This window comes from Hyperolius riggenbachi, chromosome 3 (assembly GCF_040937935.1).
Source record: "Hyperolius riggenbachi isolate aHypRig1 chromosome 3, aHypRig1.pri, whole genome shotgun sequence".
Taxonomy (NCBI): Eukaryota; Metazoa; Chordata; class Amphibia; order Anura; family Hyperoliidae; genus Hyperolius; species Hyperolius riggenbachi.
In genome coordinates, this window is record NC_090648.1 from 218,426,557 (window position 1) to 218,449,000 (window position 22,444).

General features: G+C 44.4%; 1 protein-coding gene across 1 annotated transcript in view; it reads left to right on the forward strand.

Annotated features, from left to right (window-relative positions):
* HCN4 (hyperpolarization activated cyclic nucleotide gated potassium channel 4) overlaps positions 1-22,444 on the forward strand; it is a 209,618-nt gene that overhangs the window by 73,345 nt on the left and 113,829 nt on the right. The window lies entirely within an intron of this gene.

Below are 22,444 nucleotides of genomic sequence, written 5' to 3' on the forward strand. Positions count from 1 at the left end.
TCGAGCGATCAGAAATTCTGATCGGAAGTGAAATCGTTCACTACACCATCAATGAACCAATCTTTGCTTCCTATCTATCACAACCAACAAGAAAATTCAAATTTTGGTTCGACGAAAATCCAATCGGACGACTGATTTTATAATTGTCTCTAATTGATTGTGCCCATCAGTGCAGATTATTTACAACCAATCCGATCAGAATTTCTGATCGCTTGAACGATTTTTTGCTAGAAATTGGATCGTTAGTGGCCACCTTAAGGGCCCATTCACACTAAAAGCGATTTTCTGAGCATTTTGCGATTGGTTAGCATTTTTTAAAATCACTCCCATTCAATTTCATTAAAATCGCAGAAAAATCGCTGCAATTTTCGCATACGCAACCACAGCAATTTTTCTGCGATTTTGACCACGATTTTAATGAAAGTGAATGGGAGAGATTTTAAAAACGCTAATCAATTGCAAAACGCTCAGAAAAGCACTTCTAGTGTGAATGGGCCCTAACTCCACATGTTTTACTTCAATGTTATTTTGAATAGTATGGAAAGGCATTAGAGCTTTCTGCAGATTCTTATTGTGCTCATTGAGCCATTTGTAGAGTTATTCCCTGCCTTCAGACCCTGGGAGCTCCATGGAGCTTTGTACTTCTAGGCCCTGGAAACAAGAAATGAGGAATAGGAATAACACTATTCAGGGATGCTAAATCTTCTGCACTCCACAGATATGCAGTACATGTTTCTGTACCTGTCAGGGAAATCCGTAGATATTCTTAGATATGCAGACACAGGACAGTTAATAAATCTGTGATGTTCTTCACGGGCACACTCGGTCACAGGTGCGGTCATTTATTTAATCAACGACACAACTGGGATTTTACCTTCTTTTATCACCACTGCTTATTACAGCATTAGTCAGTTAGGCCCTCAGTGTCTTAGCAACTCATCACTTAGTATTTTATGTATGATATCTGTATTCTGTGCTTAAGAGAAGGGGCCCCTGACATCACTTTTAGGTATAAGTACAGTACATAGACTATAGTCTAGGAGACACACGAGGAATAGACATTTGTTGACTGAAGTGTAGGCTATGCAGGGCCGGCCCGCTCATGAGGCGGGGTGAAACTTTTGCCTCAGGCGGCAAAGTTCTAGGGGCGGCATCCGCCCGTCCGTGAGTGCGGGGGTGCCGGCCGCCGAGCTGGAGGGGTAGCTGCCAGGACGGAGGTATTGGGCCTAGCGGTGGGGAGGGGGGTCGGACCCCCCCTCCCTCGCCTGGGTCCCCCGATCTGCGCTCCTCTCCAGCTTTAAATGTAGCGTATGCAGCCGACAGACAGTAAGAGGCACGGGCGGGGGATCACTCACCTTCCTTGTTCCAACGTGCGCTCCACTGACGTCACTTCCTGCAACGCCGCCCACTGTATTGTACGTGGCCGGCGTTGCAGGAAGTGACGTCAGTGGAGCGCACGTTGGAGCGAGGAAGGTGAGTGATCCCCCACCCGTGCCTCTTACTGTCTGTCGGCTTACGTCTTACGCTACATTTAAAGCTGGAGGGGAGCGCAGATCGGGGGACCCAGGCGAGGGAGGGGGGGGTCCGACCCCCCTCCCCATCGCTAGGCCCAATACCCCCATCCTGGCAGCTACCCCTCCAGCTCAGCGGCCCCCCATGGAGGGGGGGGAGAGCGGGCGGCGGCGGCAATTTTTTCAAAACTTGCCTCAGGCGGCAAAAAGTCTAGGGCCGGCCCTGAGGCTTTGGATCCACTTCCCACAGTTATATATAATGTATGCATTAAAGTAAAACAAGGTCAGACATTTTTTATGTTTTGGCAAGGGTGCTGAAGAGTTCTAACCTATATTAGGTATGTTGTATATATCAGTTTTCCTGGTAAGAGATTTCTTTCACTTCCTGTTGCTACTGCCATGGCAAGAATTAGCAAATCTCTCCAGTAGCACCACAGAAAATAAACACTTTTTAGTAGAGCAGAGAAATTGAAGTCTCACAACAGAGACACAGGTTGCAATAAATACCCAGCAGATAGGCTCGGTTCACTCTTGATCCTAATAGAGTGTTTCACAATCAGTGACGGACATGACAACGGATCATACATTATGCATAGACCTGTGCTGACTTGTTTCTTATGTGCATTGCAGTGACAAAAGGCAAGTCCCAATTGGCACATTTTTTTCTGGACACTGAACAGAAGAAGTTGGACCTGTCATAATAACAATGCTATTAGGTCATGTCCGATGACAGAATGGTTGTTCCGTGAGCGTTCCATCCAGTCTCCGGCACTGAGCTCTAGCGTAAACTGAGCCTAGACTTCCATAGTCTTCTAAAATTAGTATATTGCTTTAAAGTGTACCAGAGATGGGGCCCCCGCCATAAAATATACATACCCGGGGCTTCCTCCTGCCCCATGCGGCATGCTCGCTCCCACGCCATCCTCTTCTCGCTCTCTGTTTGCCCGCAACTGGCCCCAAGAAATCCTACAGTCAGGACCAGTTGGCGCAGTCCAGCCAGGCGCACTCCTCTTTCTCGCTCCCATCGGCGGAAGCATTGCATCTGCACAGTACTACTGCACAGATGCAGAATGCTCAATGCGATGTAGACGTGGCGGGAGGACAAGCGTGGCCATGCTGCACATGCAGGGCCGGATTTTGGCCTGGCCTAGGGCACCACAGGAGCAGGGGCACCAAAGCGGCAGGCTAAACTGGTGCAGTATTTGCAAGCTTGCTTGCTGCAATGCAGGGAGATCAGGTGAGCGCCTGATTGTGGTACTCTGCTGCTAGCTGCCTGTGCAGCAGCCATCTTGCTCTCTGTGCACGTTTGCATTGTGACCAGTGGCTATGGACTTGGTCAGCATTGGCGATGGAAAGGAAGAGGAAGCTTCTGCACTGGAGACAAGCGGATAAATGTGTAACACTGATGGCTGCTGCGATGTGAAGGTGAGCTGGCTACCTGTACTAAAAGGGAGGGTGGGAAAAGGAGGGATTAAGGGAAGTCATCTGGCTACCTATACTGGAAGGAAAGGGGGGAGGAGTCATCTGGCTACATATACTAGAGGGAAGGGGGAGGGGTCATCTGGCTACCTATACTGGAGGGAAAAGGGGAGGAGTTATCTGGCTACCTATACTGGGGGGGGGGTCATCAGGCTACCTATAATAGAGGGAAGGGGGAGGGGTCATCTCGCTACCTATACTGAAGGGGGGCGGCTGGTGACAGTGGCCTAGGGTGGTAAAGAGTACAAATCCGGCCCTGACCACATGTGCAGTTGGCTCTGGACCAGAGGACTTTCCTGGGCCAATTGTGGGAAACTGGGAGCGAGAATAGGACAGAAGCCCCAGGTATGTAGATTTTATGGCTGGGGCCCCATCTCAGGGTCCCTTTAAGGTAAACTATTATTTTAAAAAGAAAACTCCATGTGCCTGTCTGTGGTGTCAATCCTCTGCATCTAACACGACTTTAAAACAAGTATGCAGATCGGGTCTTCTTATGCAGGGGACTTGACTGTTTTGGTGCACTGAAAAACTGACATCTCATGTTAATCAATGGGCTAGTTCTGCAGAATAATTCTGCACATTTTGTCATTTTTTTGTATCCATTACATTAGCTGCTGTGAAAAAACGCACATGTTTTTCTGCATAGAAACACACTTGGTGTGCAGAGAACGCATGCAGAAAAATGCGCAAAGAAAACTGAACGACAAGTGTGTTCCCTGCCTTAGGCCCGGTTCACATTAGCGGTGGCTATCCGGAATAGCCGTGCCGGAGCCGCACCGCATGCTGGCCGGACGAAACGGACGCACGGCATAGCAATGTAAGTCTATGCCAGGGTTCACATGTGTCCGTTTCGTCCGGACCGGAGCCGGACCGGATCCGGACTCCGGTGTCCGTTCCAACATGCGCTATTTTTTGGTCCGGCTCCTCCGGCAGCCGTATCCGGGGCGGAGCCGGACTGCACCATCCGGCCAATGGAAACCAATGAGAACCGGAGAGCGCACAACACACTGGCAAAAAATCCGGATGTTCTACCCCACTTCCTATGAGGATTGTTGCGGCGATATTGTATCGGGGACACATGGGCAACCATTTTGGAGTGGAGCAGCACGAGCTGGAGATGTTGGCAGCATGTTGGAGGTGGAGGTGAGTGCTAAACAGCGGAGGGCCTGATTCCACAGGTCCCCCTTCTGCTGACCTCCCAGACCCCAACATTTTTTTTTGTTTTTATACAGGTTGTTATCTCTTTTAGAATCCGGATCCGGACCGCAACCGTGTTCATACCGCACGGAAACCATATGCAACCGGACCGGATCCGGACAGGAACCGTACGGTTCAGGTCCGATCCGGCTCCGGTGCGGTCCGGACATCCGGTGCGGTTTTTGCAAAACCGCAAGTGTGAACCGGGCCTTACTTAGTTACCAGTCGGGATTGTTTCAGGTGTGTGACTCAACTAACTGCAGTTAAAAGATGAGCATGACAACCAGACAGCTGCCATTTTTTAAAGCAAGTAAAGTCGTTAGTCTTCATATTCCTCTCACTATAGCTTTCATTTATATCCAATCTGCTAAATAATATTGAGAACATATTCAAACCGGTTGACTTTCTTTGTCATCTTCTGTTGCTAATTTAATTATACGGTTATATATGAAGGAGCTTGACTATCTAATATTAGACTGAAGTACTGATTGTGATACCAATAATCTGGGAAGTCCTCGTTTTTTTACGCTCTGAAGAACAATCACTTGTCTAAATCTACAGTGTTTTGTGTATGTGAACAGAACTGCTGACATTTATTTTTTACACAGGAAAATATTTACTGTTTTCCTTCCTGACTGGGAAAAGCTTCTAGGAAGAAGTCACAAAGAGCCTCCTTACTGAGCATGTGCTGGAGGACAGGCTAGGAAATACTATGAACAGCTGTCACAGCTCAGCATTCTCCTGCAGATTAAATACTTTGTGATAGGAATAAGGCCAGAAGTCATGTCCATTCTGAGATGCCATTAGTGGACATATGTGTGCTACGTATCTGCGTTATTGTGTATAAGCTGGGAACGAATACTTGTACATGCAAATAATTAAAGTGAACCTGTGTCCTAATCATCTGAATTTATGCAAATATAAAAATATTATACAGGTTGCCATCTTATGATTGCTCCATGCCTGTCTTCTTTTTATTTCCTTTCAAATTGCCTTTTATACCTGGAGTGAGACTCAGGTGCAAGCCCAAACTTGTGCCTACCCCTTCCTGACTCATTAAGCAAGAAGTTTTGAATCAGGATGATACCATTTGTTGGCTAACTTAGAGATGGATAAACAGTGAGCTTTCGACTTATAAAAAGCCTTCGTCGGACTGGTTCCTGACCAGAACTGAAAAACACAGCTTATATACACTGACATACAGAGGAGAAACATTCTTTAGCAAACATAAATGTAATTAGATGCCTTAACTGTTACTGAGGAGACTTTCCCAGGCATCCTATCTAAATTGATAAGATCAATAGAATCCTCAACATGACATAAAGCAGTCTCTGGTGATGGGGAGACATCGTAAATTCCGGATTCAAATGGTAACTGGCCTGGTTACATGCACCATTAATTCTAAGCTTAAGAGAATTGTGGCATTTAAAGCCAGCACCTGAAAGCAAATAAAATGAATAGTGACAGTGAATTCCATCTTACACAGCATATGGCACAAAAATGAATGAAAAGATAGAAAAATTAAAATTAAAAGAACTGTGGCATTTAAAACCCATCGTACCAGCACAAGAAGTTGGAGTCCTTGTTTAAACCATCTTGTACAGTTTTGAACCAATGTATAAACTTAGTTTCTTGTGTTAGTCTCATGTTTCCCGATTTGAAGCCACCCATTAATACAGTGACGCGAAAATCGCTTAAACTGTGTCCAGGTAAACAAAAGTGTGTTGGTATTGGGAGATCAGTATAATTTGTAATATCCTTTTTCCTGCTGCTAATAGTGGATCTGTGGTGTGTCATGCGATCCCGCAGTGGTTGACTTGTTTCTCCCACATAAATTCCTTTGGGGCATTTTGCACACATGATCAGGTATACCACATTAGATGAGTCGCAGGAAAAGGTGCCTTGTACTTTGTATTCCTGTTGTGTACCCGGTATTAGTATCCTGTCAGTGGAATGGATGTATTCACAGGTCCCACATGTTTTCCCTCGGCAGGGGAATGTTCCATTCTGTTCTTGCCTATTTAAGGCACTCCTCACTATCATCTGCTTAAGATTGGGTGGCTGTCGGAACGCAAGGAGGGGAGGTTCAGGGAATATCTTTTTCAGTCTCTGATCCTTGTGTAGAACAGGATGAAGTTCTTTTGCAATCTTTCTTAAGATTTCCAAGCGTGGGTTGTAGGTTACTACCAGTGGGACACGGCTCTCTTCCTGCCTCTGCTTGTACTCCAGGAGCTGAGTCCTAGGGATGTTGTTAGCTTTCCTGATTTGGGTCTCAGCCATTAGAGGATTGTATCCCTGTTTTATGAAATTCTTCTTCAGGTAACCCAGGTGTTTGTCTTTGTCATCCTTGTCAGAACAGATCCGATTGCATCTTATTGCCTGGCTGTAAATTATGGAATTCTTTATATGTTTGGGGTGGAAACTGTCATACCTGAGGTATGTGGGACGATCCGTCGGTTTGCGGTACATGGACGTTTGTAAGCTGTTCTCTCTGATGTATATGGTGGTGTCAAGAAAGTTAATCTCCTTGTGAGAGTAGCTCAATTTCAGTTTGATTGTGGGATGGAAAGCATTGAAGTTCCTGTGAAATTGGACAAGATCCTCCTCACTTGCAGACCAGATGATCAAGATGTCGTCGATAAAACGGAAGTAAGCAATGGGTTTTATATGACAAGTATTCAGGTATTCTTCTTCAATCTTTGCCATGAAGAGATTTGCGTACTGCGGTGCAAACCGTGAGCCCATTGCCACTCCCATTTGCTGCAAATAGAGGTCCTCCCCAAAAGTGAAATAATTGTGTGTGAGAACGAATCTCATTAGTCCAGCAATTGAGTTTTTAGGTGTGCCCAAACCTTGAAGATATTTGCGACAGGCCGCAATTCCATCATTGTGGGGAATGTTGGTGTACAGAGACTCTACATCCATAGTGGCAAGAATGGTGCCTTCAGGCACTGGGCCAATGGCTGCCAGTTGGTTCAGGAGGTGTGTAGTATCCTGTATGTAGCTGGGTCTTTTACAGACTAGAGGCTTCAAAATGTTTTCCAACCACCCTGAGATATTCTCTGTGAGAGTTCCATTCCCTGAGATTATGGGCCTGCCTGGGTTCCCCTCTTTGTGGACTTTGGGAAGCATGTAAAAGCAGGCGGTTCTCGGCTTTTCCGGGATAAGAGTCTGTACATGAAGCCTGATGTTTACGGGCAATTTCTTTACCATCCTATTGAGTGCCATCCTAAAACTTCTTGCTTTTACTCATGGCTAACACGGTACAACACTTTACTGACTCATTAAGCTTCTCCCATTGGCCATCTGTGATCGTGATGTGACATTGGCGGCAGTATTAGTGGGCACAGTTAACCCAGAATAGCTTTTCTTGTGAGAGTGAAAAAAACCCTGCAGGGGCGTAACTAGAAATCACTGGGCCCCCCTGCGAATATTTGGATGCCCCCCCCCCCCATAGGTGCCAGAAAATCGTAATGGGGCAGCGTTTCACTGTAAATTAATTGTAAAGTGGGCAGCATTTCACCAGACAATCGTAATGTGGGCCAGAAAATTGTAATGTAGGCAGAGTTCACCAGACAATCGTAATGTGGGCCAGAAAATCGTAATGTGGGCAGCAGTCACCAGAAAATCGTAACGTGGGCAGCAGTCACCAGAAAATTGTAACGTGGGCAGCGGTCACCAGAAAATTGTAACGTGGGCAGCGGTCACCAGAAAATTGTAACGTTGGCAGCAGTAACCAGAATATTGTAACGTGGACAGCATTCACCAGACAATCGTAATGTGGGCAGCGTTCACCAGAATATCGTAATGTGGGCCAGAAAATCGTAATGTGGGCAGCGTTCACCAGAAAATCGTAATGTAGGCAGCGTTAACCAGAAAATCGTAACGTAGGCAGTGTTCATCAGAAAATCGTAATGTGGGCAGCAGACACCAGAAAATCAAAATGTGGGCAGCAGTCACCAGAAAATCGCAATGTGGGCAGCAGTCACCAGAAAATCGCAACGTGGGCAGCAGTCACCAGAAAATCGCAATGTGGGAAGCAGTTACCAGAAAATCGCAATGTGGGCAGCAGACACCAGAAAATCGCAATGTGGGCAGCAGTTACCAGAATATCGCAATGTGGGCAGCAGGCACCAGAAAATCGTACAGTGGGCAGCAGGCACCAGAAAATCGTAATGTGGGCAGCAGTTACCAGAATATCACAATGTGGGCAGCAGACACCAGAAAAATCGCAATGTGGGCAGCAGGCATCAGAAAATCGCAATGTGGGCAGCAGTCACCAGAAAATCGCAATGTGGGCAGCAGTCACCAGAAAATCGCAATGTGGGCAGCAGTTACCAGAAAATCGCAATGTGGGCAGCAGGCACCAGAAAATCGCAATGTGGGCAGCAGGCATCAGAAAATCGCAATGTGGGCAGCAGGCACCAGAATATCGCAATGTGGGCAGCAGTTACCAGAATATCGCAATGTGGGCAGCAGTTACCAGAATATCGCAATGTGGGCAGCAGTGACCAGAAAAAAAAATGCCCCTGTAAAAAAAAACAACAATTCCCTTACCTGTCAGGGGTCTCTCCCGGCCTCTGGTGCGCAGCTCCTCCAGCGACGATGCTCCTGTGCACTGCAGCACATCTCCCACGCTGAGTCTGACAGGCAGAGTGCAGGGCTACGGCAAGATGGCGCCCGAAGCCCTGTACTGGAGACACAAATAGTCTCCAGTGCAGGGCTTCTTCGGCGGCCATCTTGCCGTAGCCCTGCTCTGCCTGCCGGAGGAATATGCAGGCTGCCAGAGCGGGGCTGCGGGGAATGAACTGGCGCAGCGTCTATTAGACGCTGCGGCCAGTTGAGCACCTTGCTGGGGGGTACAGAATCGGGCGGGCGGCAGCGCTCCCCCCGCGCACAGTGAGCGGGCCCCTGAGCGGCCCCGGGCCCCCCTGCGGCTGAGGGGGTCGCATCCCCGGTAGGTACGCCGGTGAAACCCTGCAGTCCACAGTTTCATATGAGGGGAAGTATCTGCGCTTGTTGCCCATAGCAACTAGTTATACACTGTAAGATGACAGCTGGAAGCAGTTCAAACATTTTAGAGGAACCAACAGTAATTCTTAGGATCAGGATCTCAAAATAACATAATATAAGGCCCAGACAGTTCGCCGGCGAGCAGTATTCTGCGAACCATCGGCTGTTCACATTCGCGGTGAACAGCGAACATTTGCTGTGTTCGATTCACCCCCTATACATTATCATTGAGCTAAACTTTGACCCCTTACCTCACAGTCAGCAGACACATGGCAGCCAATCAGCTAGCACCCCTTCCTGGACCCCCCTAACAAAAAGCAGTAGCGGTGGCCATATTGGATTAATTCTCTCCTGGCTGCTGACTGTTAGTGAGAGCAGGGTAAGACTTGCTGCAGATAAGTAGGAAAAGCATTAGTTAGACCTGTGTTCTTGTTCCTCACTTGCTGTGAAAGCACCCCAAACAGGCCTTTTGAGGCCTAGCACGTCGGTCTCCTGTGTTTTTTTGTGTGCGACACTCCACAGTCCACTGACACCCAGAGCTGTGTGCACACTACTGCTGTTGCCTCATTAAGTTGCAGGCACAGAACCACTCCAGTGCATTATTATTTCACTGTATTCTGATAGTACTATTGCATTCCTCTGTGTGTGACACTCCACAGCCCACTGACACCCAGAGCTGTGCATAATGTGATTTCTGCCCTTTAAGGGTTAAAACCCGACTTTGCGTCAACTCCATAATTTTTGGTGGGACTTTTGGCATGGATCCCTCTATGGCATGCCCTTGTCCAAGTGTTAGACCCCTTGAAACAACTTCTCCATCACTTTTTTGGCCATAAACACTATTTGTAGGTTTTAAAATTCGCCTGCCCATTGAACTCTATGGCGGTTCGCCACATTCGCCTGTTTGCGAACATTTGCGGAAGTGCGCGTTCGCCATGCATGAATGAAAAAATTATATGTTGATGACATCTTTAAATAACATAACATTTAAAATATATGTATGTAAAACGTATATTTGTCCCAGAGTAGGATGCACTACAAATTACGTTTTTTTCTTAAAGGATACCACAACCGAACGGTTGTGGTAAAATTGACTGCAGCACTGTGTAGGGTATAAGGAGTACATACCTTCCATGCCTCCAGCCCCCCTCCGTCTGCCACTGTTCTTAGTTTATAAATGCCGGCGTCCTGCGACTTTCCTGACCCTTACCCCGGACATACTGCGCCCTGTGTGCGCAGTATGTCCTTCCCCCTTGCTTCTGGCCAGCGCATAGTGCGAGGCTCAGAAGCACGCTGTCCCCTTTCTGCTGCGTGTGCGCTCCATTACACCGAGCGTCACATGCTAATCATGTGACGCTCGGTGTAATGGAGCGCACACTCAGCAGAAAATGTTTTTTCATTCTCATGGCCAACTGGCCATGAGAATGTTGCTATCTACAACACGAGTCAAAATATGAGATGTTGTGCAAAGTTCTCACATAAGCAACAATAGTCAGACGTGTTCTGTGACACTTCTTAAGCACGTTGTGATCACGCAGTCATGTGCCTTGTCTGCACAGGCGCACTGATACAAGCACATGGTGATCACGCACCCTTATCTGCACAGGCGCATTGATGAAACATGTTCTACGCCGGTGCAGTTATTGAATTCTGCCTATATAAAGGAGGGAAAATACTTTCGAGTTGAGACTTTCGAAGGACAAGCAGGTATTTTACCCTCCGAGGTCACTGAGGTCCCCCGATCTTCTCTGGGTGATGCTACTATATTTGGTAGGAATATTGGTGCTCACTAATTACTCAAATACAATGTAACTATGATTCTGCAAGCCTAGCTAATTATAATAACATGATTGTAGCTCAATAAATATTACTATTGAACCTTTCCTCATGTTTTGCTGCAATTCATTTTACCCACTACGGTGGTGAGCGAAGTTAGAGGGTTTAAAAACCCTTCCCGTGAGGCAAAACAGGCTGTAAATAATCTTTAAGAGTAAAGAAGAAATTCTGCTTCTAATTACTGCTGCTTGTGCTCTTGATGGACATTGACACCTTGAGAGGATTGGGGGAGGGGATGTTTCTTGATAAAATCAATTAAAATGCTTTCAATGAAAGAAGAAATGCTGAGTTTCATACCACTTTAAGCACTTCTAGATCAGGTTTGCTATACATGTGAAAGTACCCAACAAATTGTCTCAAAGAACCAATCCCCATTTGTAATGTAATAATGTAACGTGCAGCTTAATGCAGCTATGCCAGTTTGTTTTCTGAAGCTTTTATTGTAAAGGAGTTCAGGTGACACAATCTTTTGTTTTGTGGTGCAGAGGTTATTGCACCCTAGCTTTAGATGCATTTTTTTTTCAGCACAGTGCTTTTTGTCTCTAACCCTAACATAAAACCTATATTTTACTTTACTCTTCTTCACCTGAACATGTCTAACCAATATCATTCCCTTGTTCTGAATCCTAACCTTCACATCCTCTCTAGCACTGACTGTTCTGAAACGTAACTCCTTTCTAATACTAAACTTCCTTCTATTGTACCATTCCTCTATGCTTGCTCTAACTCGCATGACATATTTTCTTTTAAAAGTAATGACACTCAAAATATCACAATGTTAAGTACATAGACATACTTAGGCTGTATAGACGTACATCGAACATAAAACCTTTACGTTTAGTGGAGCTGAACAAATTGGCACGGATGTGAATGGATTCTATGCAGGACAATAGGATCCCTTAACATTAGTTAGTTGGAACAGATCCATTCGATTTATTCCAATGAGCAGAACACAACTATGCATCTTGCAAAAGTTTTCCAGATGAGCAGGACAAAGTAGGTGCCGACGGAATCAGTGAAAGAGAATTAACAGGGTCCATTTTCAGTAGGTTTGTCACCGCATACGTCTCACCATTTATTTACTCATCTACCGCCACCACATTCTGGTCAAATTGTGGGTAGCCACTAAGCTTTACCAGCCCACATAGTCCATAACTTTAGGGGGAACTCTGCTTAATGGGGTAGATAATCCTTCCTTCTCCTATTATTAAAGACAAGGTACTCATCCTTAATCCAGTGCCCAGAAGGAGGTGGAAGGAAAAGTAAAGGGGGGGATACTTACTTGGAATCTGGAAGGCCCTTTCCAGGTAGAAAGGAATAATTTATGCTAAGGCTCCCAGTCAGTGATGCAGTGTGAGAAAGCAAGTAAGGACACTGGGTGGCAGAGACGGGACAAGGTTCTCCAGCATCCAAGGCTGAGACTCCAAAGTGCGCCCCTCCATCCCTCCCACCCCAGCAGTCAAACACTGATTGCTATTAGAATAAGAGGCGCCCCAGCACCCCCAACCCCCCCAACACCTTAACCTCTAGTTATCTGGCTTGCAGTCACTACCATATATCCCCTTTTCTTATTTCTCTCTGCTTCAAACCCAATAGGGGAATGATAGCTGAGTGCCTCTCTCGCCTTTGCCTCGGCCCTCCCCTGCTGGGTGGCAGATTGCTAGCAACTTCAAAGAAATAAATAATCGCTGGCACTCGGCAAGCGCATCACAATCACCCCTGTTGTGAATCAGCCCTACATATAAAGTTACAATGGTATGCTGCTGCAGTGTAGTAATAGTCAATGTACCAGTAATTGTTACATTCCCATCCAATTTTCAAGGGATTATTTATGAAAACTTGACCAACTGGTTCTACCTGTTTTCTGTTATGCAATCAAAAGTATATACATGAGAAAACCATCTACTGATCGCTTTTTCCAAAACTTACATTTAAATCATTGGTGTTTTTTCGAGTGTCCTATACTCTGCAGAAACAGGCCAATGCTTGAAATTTTGCAATAATTAAAGCCTATTTGTAGTGTGGTGATCCCTGTTGCTGAGACATAGATTTCTGGTTAGGCACATGTCTATGTTCTTAATTAAGAGTTAATAATTCTTTATGCTGTCAGGTTTTTTTTCTGTTTGTTTTTTTTCCATCTTCTGCACTGATCTGACAAGGATGCAGCACAGCAGAGAATCACTAACACAACCAAAAATAGCCTTACAATGCATAATCTTATCAGCCAGAGGCAGAGGGATCTGCAGCCGGGACACACAGGAAACGCGCACGCACAGCATGCTATGGTGCACGTGAATCTATGCTTCAAGACTACATCTGTTCCTTTCTCTCTGCCTCCCGTATAAAGCTATAAAAATTACATTCAAATGGGCCAGTTTTATAGAGGTATATGAAGCTAAATTCACATTCAAGCTGTGGTTTAACCTCCCACTTTAATGCATATGACAGTAAACCTTCCTTAATTAGCAATGCACAATGTCTTTGCACATCACACATGCAGTGGCGGTGCTGCACCGTGGCACATTGGATCACTGGCCCCTCCTGGGTATCACTGTGCCCCTCTGAGTGACATCCCCCCGCTCAGTAACATACAGTTAACTGTTTCCGGGCTCCAGCAGCGTACACTAAAAAGGATAGGGTCTGTAAAAAACAATATATGTCAGCCTGAGTCTATGAAGGCGTTAAGTAAATCAAGGGTCTTATCTATTTGCCATAAATATGTGACAATCCTTGTAAGATCCTTTGTAATTAATGTATCTGGAAGACACTTATATTTGCAAAGAAATCTCTCTACCTCCTTCTGATAGTATGTTCTAACATTGTCAGTCAACAGGAATATATATAATATAAAAATACTAACATTTGGAATATATGTAATATAAAGATATTTGCTAGTTGGGCAAACCCAGGTGGTCAAGTAAAGCTCAGCCTTAAATGCTCAGTATTCCTCAATCTGAGTTTTTTGGTAATGCAACCTAGTGGAAAATAATGCAATGCCATACTGGTGGCGGGGCAGGAGACGGGGTAATCAATCGATAGGCCATAGCGTGGCGCTGCATCATTGCAAAACTGCAGTACGATCAATTTTCAATAGATTCTGTGCTGTGTGGAAGGAATAGATTCCTTTCTGAATCAGAGAGGAATCAATCATTTTGACATATGGGGTAGCAATCTATAAGTGTATGGACAGATTAACGCTGCAACTGTAGCAGAGTAAAATAATGATCACTCTGCTAGGTCCAGTGCTGCTGACCATAAACAGTAAAGGTTCCCATACATCTACCCATTTGGTGGCTGATCTGATTTGATAATTATTGGTGCCGCCAAAAGCATGGCCGATCGATGATGCAACTAATTTCAGGCTGAAATTGGTCCCATATATCAATCCTGCATGCTGCAAGATGTCAGGCCAACATGCTAACATGCTTAATCAGATGCGTGTGGTGGTAACGGCCGTGCGATAATCGCAAACAGCGAATGTGATTGAATCAGCCGGATGTGTCCCCCCAGTGTAAAATGTCGTCCCCAACCTCCCCTCACCCCGGTGCCCCTTGTTATACTTTACCTGCCGCTGTCTCCGCACTGCTTCCGGATTTGTGCTCCACATGATTGACAGCACATTGCCACGCTGCAGATGGTGGCAGTAAAGTATAACTGCACGGTGCACCAGGAAGTACATGTACATCAGGAGGACAGTGGCCGGGACCGGCGAGTTGATGTCATGAGGCCGATTCCTGAAATATTTCATGCTGAATTTGATCAGAAATAGAGCTGCAAGCGTATGGGCAGGCAAAAGATATCTCTCGCCGATCAGATTCCATCAGAGAGAGATATGTCTCTTGGTCGATCTGCCCATTCATCGCTAGATAAGCTTTCAGCAGCATAGGGAGAAGTCAGACAGCTGCTCTTTAGATAGTGAATTCCTACTCGGCTCGCAGCTTAATGCTTGTTGTTGGCTTTCAGTGTTACATGACTGACTTTCCCAAAGGGCAGTGGCGTAGTTAAGGAGCTGCGGGCCCCAATGCACGTTTTACATTGGGCTCCACCCAAGCACTCTATACATAACAATTGATACGGTGCACCAATACCTGCCAATGGCAACTACAGTGTCAGAGGTGCCAGAAGGGGATGGGGAACAGTTTGTTAATGATTACCACTATTCAAAGCATCTATAGAAGTGATTATTATGAGCACAGGACCTATAGATAGAGAGCTAATACTGCAGTTGAAGGAGGGCCCTTCTGGCCCAAGGGCCCCGATGCGGTGGCTACCTCTGCAACCCCTATTGCTACGCCCCTGCCAAAGGGATATCCTCTGAAATAACAGCTTCAAATATAAAGATTTTAACTCGTTTACAGCTGAACTCCAGAATAAAATTATATTGTGTACACAAAGACAATCTGTATTTAAATATCGCACGTCCACTAGATTCCTTTTTTGGCAGAACAGCATAGGTTATGTTGGTGACATCATCATACTCTGCTTTTGCCTAACTACCTTACTCCTCAGGCCTTTTAGAGGTGTATTTGAGGCTAAAGATAAGGTTCTTGCTAGCTCTGCTAAAGAGGGCAGTCTCGGGGCTATTGGGAATACTCTTAGCTAATGTATCCAGAACTACATACTGCAGAGACGTGCCAAATTGCTAGTGGCAATAGTGATTACATTGCTAGATACACATTGCTGTCTATTAACCTCTTAAAATAACATCATAAAGATTTTGGCCCTGTGTCCTTGACCTAATTAGTGAAAGGCATTGGAGGTTATGCCTTTTCACATTTCTAGCTTTTGCAGCTCATTAATGTAATTCACTATGAAAATGTTGTTTATAAATTGTGGCACAATAGAATGGGAAGTGACTGTTGTAAGTGTTGTAAGCATAAGGTAAAAGTCAGTTATTCTAAAATGCATTAAATGGCTAGACATTGCTGAATTTTTACCTATACCAAAGACATAAAACTTTTATTAGCAGCAAAATGCGTACGGAAATGCTGCCAAAATTATTAACATGACCCAAACTGAAGTAAATGATAACACAACATTATATGATGATTGTCAAAGTCCCCCTTCTTGGCTTAAGGATGGTTATTCCAGTTTACAAAACCAATTTCTTCCCTGTTTAAAATGTGAACCTAATCATCCTCATTAGAGCATATTTTCTCCTCCTTGAGGTGTAGGTAGAGCCTGCAGCGTTAGCCATCCTATGTAGGGCTGTATGCTTACTGAGGGGTTGCTTGGTTAACCTAGAATACGTTGTGTTCTTTAGTACATTGGACTGCATACACCAAGTTGATTTGTATGCTTTTGTCTTGGTGTGTTGCCGAGTTTGAACAAAACAGAGATGTTAAAGACCCTCCTGAGTTTCTCTGATACTGCCTCGATGTATGGGATCCCTTTATTACTGTGTGATTTATAATTATTTTCTGTTCCTCGGTCTGATGTTTTCTTTAGAACTTTATGTTGTGATTACAAAAGCCCCGTCTGGGTAGCCACGAACTCTTAAAAGATAACTGAAATGAGAGGGATATGGAGGCAGCAATGTTTATTTCCTCTTAAACAAAACCAGGTGCCTGGCAGACATGATGATCTTTGGCTGCAGAACTGTCTGAATTACACACCTGTAACAAGCATGCAGCTAATCTTGTCAGATTTTTGTCAGAAACATCTGATCTGCATGCTAGTTCAGGGTCTTATGCTGGGAATACACGGGTCGATCCGGCGGCCGATTAGCCGCCGGATCGACCCCATCCGCGTTTCCGCTCATCCGCGTATCGATTACCGCTCGTCCCCGCCGGCGATCCTTATTAGCCGCTCGATTCCCTGCCACTGTCCACCGGCGGGGATCGAGCGGTCGGGGGTCGAGCAGCGTGAATATTATCAGCTGGCCGGATCAGCTGCTCGATACATGTTACAGAAGCGTACCGTGTATCCCCAGCATAAGGCTAAAAATATTAGAGGCAGTGGATCAACAGGGCAGCCAGGCAACTGGAATTGTTTAAAAGGAAAAAAATATGGCAGCCACCATATCCCTCTCACTTCAGTTGTCCTTTAAACTTTTCTTTGATCCTTATACTTAATTATCAACATAGCTCTGTGTGGAGCACTAATAAAACCCATCTTTTTCTCCAGTAAGTCAGAGAGGCGGTAGTGGTCTGTGTGGGTAGACTTCCTGTAGATGTTTGTGTCTAATTATCTTCCCTTTTATACTACAGGTAGTAGCATACAGTAAAGGGTCATTTTGTTTCCTTGCGTTTCCATGTTAACTTGAGGTGAACCTGGGTAAAAAAGAAAATACTTACCTAAGGAGAGGGAAGCCTTTGTATCGTAGAGTGGCTTCCCACACAGTCCTCCACTGCTGCACGGAACCCTCCTTTCACTGCACACCTCGTTTTGCACCCACGAGCACAGCTGCACCTGAACAGTAGAATGGAGCTGCTCGTGCACTAGCGGCTCTGGCTTATAGTGCAGGTGCAGCCATGCTTGCGCAGGGAAAGTAGGTTGCACTCCCGCTTGAAAAAGGAGCATGTTCCCGAGCTTGGAATCCAACAAGTGGGTATTGCATCTTTCAAATTCTTGTGGTTTTGCTGAAATTTACCCAAATGTGACTGTTATTTTGAAAATCATATTTTTTTTATCCCAAGTCCTGGTTTTATTTAGTACCTATACATTTTTATAGTGACAGGTGCTTCTGCTGTAAAATACTGGGAAATGTATTCTTCAGCCTCTCACTGTTACAGTGATACCATATATGACTTGTTTTATTACTAGCTGGGTATGTACCGGACCATTATTGCCAGCCTGCTCGCTTGTATTACTGAATGGCAGCACTTCCCTCTTAACACCCTGACTACCACTACTGCCTGCTGTCCTCTTTCCTCTGCAGTCCAACAGCCCCTCGTGCTCAGAGCCACTGTCACTGCTGATGACAGGTGCAGTGGCACTAGGTTGCACCCTACTGCCAACTCTGGCCTGCTTTGTTGATGTTTATAGCCTTTTCAACGTGTTTTATTAAATGTGTTTAGATCAATTAATAAATGGGTAGCCTTGCTAGACTAAAGGATAGGAACCCTCAAAAATATATTTTCTATCAATTAGAAGTCATAAAAGAGAAAAAGATACTTACCTCAGTAGAGGGAAGCCTCTATCACCTAGCAACTGGACACAGAGAATTCTCCCCAGAACTTTTATCCAGCCGGGTGGCATGAAAAAGTAGCCAGATGGTGTGCGACGGGAGAATGCAGGGCCGATGCTTTTCTGTGCAACTTTGCTTACAGCATAGGAGGAGGATGAGGAGGTGAAGCGATGACAGCTGGGTGCTCACCAAAATTAGCCAGGTGGAGCACCCGGCTAAAAGAGCCTGAAGAGAACGCTGAGATGGGAGCGCAACTGTGAAGAAATATAGGGTTGCAATGAGCTGGAGGTAAATCGGGAGGTAGATCATCCAGAGGCTTCCCTCTTCTGAGGTAAGTAACTTTTGCTTTTTTTTCTCCTAGGTTTACTTTAATCTTTCTTCTTCCCTTCAGTCCTCTCTGTCTTCTCTGTTTTTCCTCTCTTTCCTCCTCCATTCTTCTCATTCCCTTTATCTATCCCCTTTCTCGCTCCTCTCTCTCTCCCAGTGTCAGTGAGCCCTCTCTCTTTGCTTTACCACACTCTGCTTCTTTCACCACTCAATCCATCTTTTTTACTGTTGCCCTACTCCTTTCTCCTCATTTTTCACACACATTCACTATCACTTTTTCCCATTTAGAATCCCTCTCTCTTTATTTTTGTGTGATTTCCCAACATAAAGCCTAGTACAGAATGGGTGTTCCGTCTGTAGGGTTGTCTCTCCTCATCAACACCTGACAGTTCTTGGGAGTTCTCTAGCACATTTCCACTTAACGCATTCATGAAACATTGTTCTGTGACTCTCGGGAGAGAAAAAAACATTGTTTGTAGTTACTATGCCTATGTCCCTATTTGGCCTTAATTCGGTTCTGCATATACTCTGTGCTTTTGGCATTATTGCATATAGTGTGTGTGTGTGTGTGTGTGTGTGTGTGTGTGTGTGTGTGTGTGTGTGTGTGTGTGTGTGTGTGTGTGTGTGTGTGTGTGTGTGTGTGTGTGTGTGTGTGTGTGTGTGTGTGTGTACAGTGGGATGCGAAAGTTTGGGCAACCTTGTTAATCATCATGATTTTCCTGCATAAATCGTTGGTTGTTACTATAAAAAAATGTCAGTTAATCACATAGGGGACACACACAGCAGTGATATTTGAGAAGTGATATTAAGTTTATTGGATTTACAGAAAGTGTGCAACAATTGATTAAATACTATTAGGCAGGTGCATACATTTGGGAAACTGTTGTCATTTTATTGATTCCAAAACCTTTAGAACTAATTATTGGAACTCAAATTGGCTTGGTAAGCAGTGACCCCTGACCTACATACACAGGTGAATCTAATTATAAGAAAAAATATTTAAGGGGGTCAATTGTAAGTTTCCCTCCTCTTTTACATTTATCTGAACAGTAGCAACATGGGGGTCTCAAAACAACTCTCAAATGACCTGAAGATAAAAATTGTACACCATCATGGCTTAGGGGAAGGATATGGAAAGTTTTCTCATAGATTTCAGCTATCTGTTTCCACAGTTAGGAACATATTGAGGAAATGGAAGACCACAGGCTCAGTTCAAGTTAAGGCTCAAAGTGGCAGACCAAGAAAATTTCGGATAAACAGAAGCGACGAATGGTGAGAACAGTAAGAATCAACCCACAGACCAGCACCAAAGATCTACAACATCATCTTGCTGCAGACGGAGTCACTGTGCATCGTTCAACCATTCGCCACACTTTACACAAGGAGATGCTATATGCAGAGGAAGCCTTTGCTTCGCCCACAGCACAAACAGAGCCGCTTGAGGTATACTAAAGCACATTTGGACAAGCCAGTTTCATTTTGGAATAAGGTGCTGTGGACTGCTGAAACTAAAATTGAGTTATTTGGGCATAACAAGGGGCGTTATGCATGAAGGAAAGACAGCACAGCATTCCAAGAAAAACACCTGCTACCTTCAGTAAAATATGGTGGTTGTTCCATCATGCTGTGGGGCTGTGTGACTAGTGCAGGAACTGGGAATCTTGTCAAAGTTGAGGGACGCATGGATTCCACTCAGTATCAGCAGATTCTGGAGACCAATGTCCAGTAATCAGTGACAAAGCTGAAGCTGCAATGCGCCAGGGCTGGATCTTTCAACAAGACAACGACCCTAAAACACTGCTCAAAATCCACTAAGGCATTCATGCACAGGAACAAGTACAATGTTCTGTAATGGCCATCTCAGTCCCCAGACCTGAATATAATTGTAAATCTGAGGTGTAAGTTAAAGAGAGCTGTCCATGCTCGGAAGCCATTAAACCTGAATGAACTAGAGATGTTTTGTAAAGAGGAATGGTCCAAAATACCTTAAACCAGAATCCAGACTCTCATTGGAATCTACAGGAAATGTTTAGAGGCTGTAATTTATGCACCTGCCTAATTTTGTTTAAAGGGACTCCGAGCAGTGCAGAAACTATGGAAAGATGCACATCATTTTAAAGCTCTCTTTCTCCTCTTTCCAATGATATATAAACCGCTGCCCTACGCCTTTTAGTTTTCGCTATTTTCGCGATTGAAATTGCCGCGGCCGCGATTTCGATCGCGAAAATAGAGAAAACTAAAAGGCGTAGGGCGACGATGTAGGTGTTGTCAGAAAGAGGAGAAAGAGAGCTTTAAAATGATATCCATCAAGCCATAGTTATATTGTATTACACAGGGCGACTTTTTGTCAAAGTCAGCAGCTGCATTCAGCAGAATGGAGCTGCTGACACTGGGGAAAGTGTCGTCCTGTGTAATACAATATAACTATGGCTTGATGGATATCATTTTAAAGCTCTCTTTCTCCTCTTTCTGGCGACACTTAAATCGTTGCCCTACACCTTTTAGTTTTCTCTATTTTCGCGATCGAAATCGCGGCCGCGGCAATTTCAATCGCGAAAATAGCGAAAACTAAAAGGCGTAGGGCGGCGGTTTATATATCATTGGAAAGAGGAGAAAGAGAGCTTTAAAATGATGTGCATCTTTCCATAGTTTCTGCACTGCTCGGAGTCCCTTTAAACAATTATTGCACACTTTCTGTAAATCCAATAAACTTAATTTCACTTCTCAAATATCACTGTGTGTGTCTCCTATATGATATATTTAACTGACATTTTTTATCGTAACAACCAACGATTTATACAGGAAAATCATGACAATTAACAACGTTGCCCAAACTTTCGCATCCCAATATATATACACACACACACACACACACACACACACACACACACACACACACGTTAAGGTAGGAGGTTGTGGAACACCCATAAACTTTATGTTGCTTCATGGAGTTGTTCCCACTTCTGAATCATGGGTTAAGTTTAATTGACTAAGCCTTAATGCGTTGTGTTATTTGGGCATTGCCCCCACCAGTCTGGCGCTGTTATCAATGTTATCAATGCAATCACTGTCAGTGCAAATAGCACTTTTTGACTCTGGAAATGTTTTTTTAACATACTGAGATTTAAATTAATAGTAGTATGCACCCACTTGTTTTAACAAGCAGGGACCTATGAAGCTGTTCTGGGTTTCCATTATGAACTGAAGATAAAGAGATGTGTGCTGAAATGCTGAAAATGTGCAGAGTTAATGGGGTTTTATGGTTTTACTTCATAAGGCAAAATGATGACTCACCAACCAACTTATTTTTACTTGCTTTCCCAGCATAACAGTATACCACAGTCTGTGGCTCCGGGTATTGTTAAGAAAATAGCGTACTTGTGTGTGGAAGAAGCAGGTCGTTGTACAATAAGAAATGTCTACAGAAAAGTAAAAATCAATGCTTTCAATTAATAAGAAACTCTGTTTCAACATTTTACTTTAAGATTTGATTGTCTATTTGCTTATTTAAAGTTTGTATACCTCAATTCTCCCATAGCTCAATTCTTCCAGACCTCAAGTGAAAAACAAGCTCATGAGATACAATGCCTTTCATTACGTTTGGGACAAAAACACGCTGCACAATTCATTCTTAGGTGTATAGAAACAATTCTTCAAATTGCTGTAAATGCATCCAAACTAATTGCACGGTGCTTTATTCTGTAAGAAAACTACCCCAAGCATACTAAGGCAACATGAAAGTTTATCAAAGCTAAACAATGTAAAGTTCTTGGATGACCAGGCTACTCACCTAATATAAATCTATTTGCATGCCTTCCATATATTGAAGAAGAAACTAGGGTCAAACCCCCAAAGGTCCACAACATCAGCACCACTAGTGGGACTAGAAATCTATTCATCAGTAAGGGTCAATTAATAAATACATTATATTTATAATTATATTAACCACTGC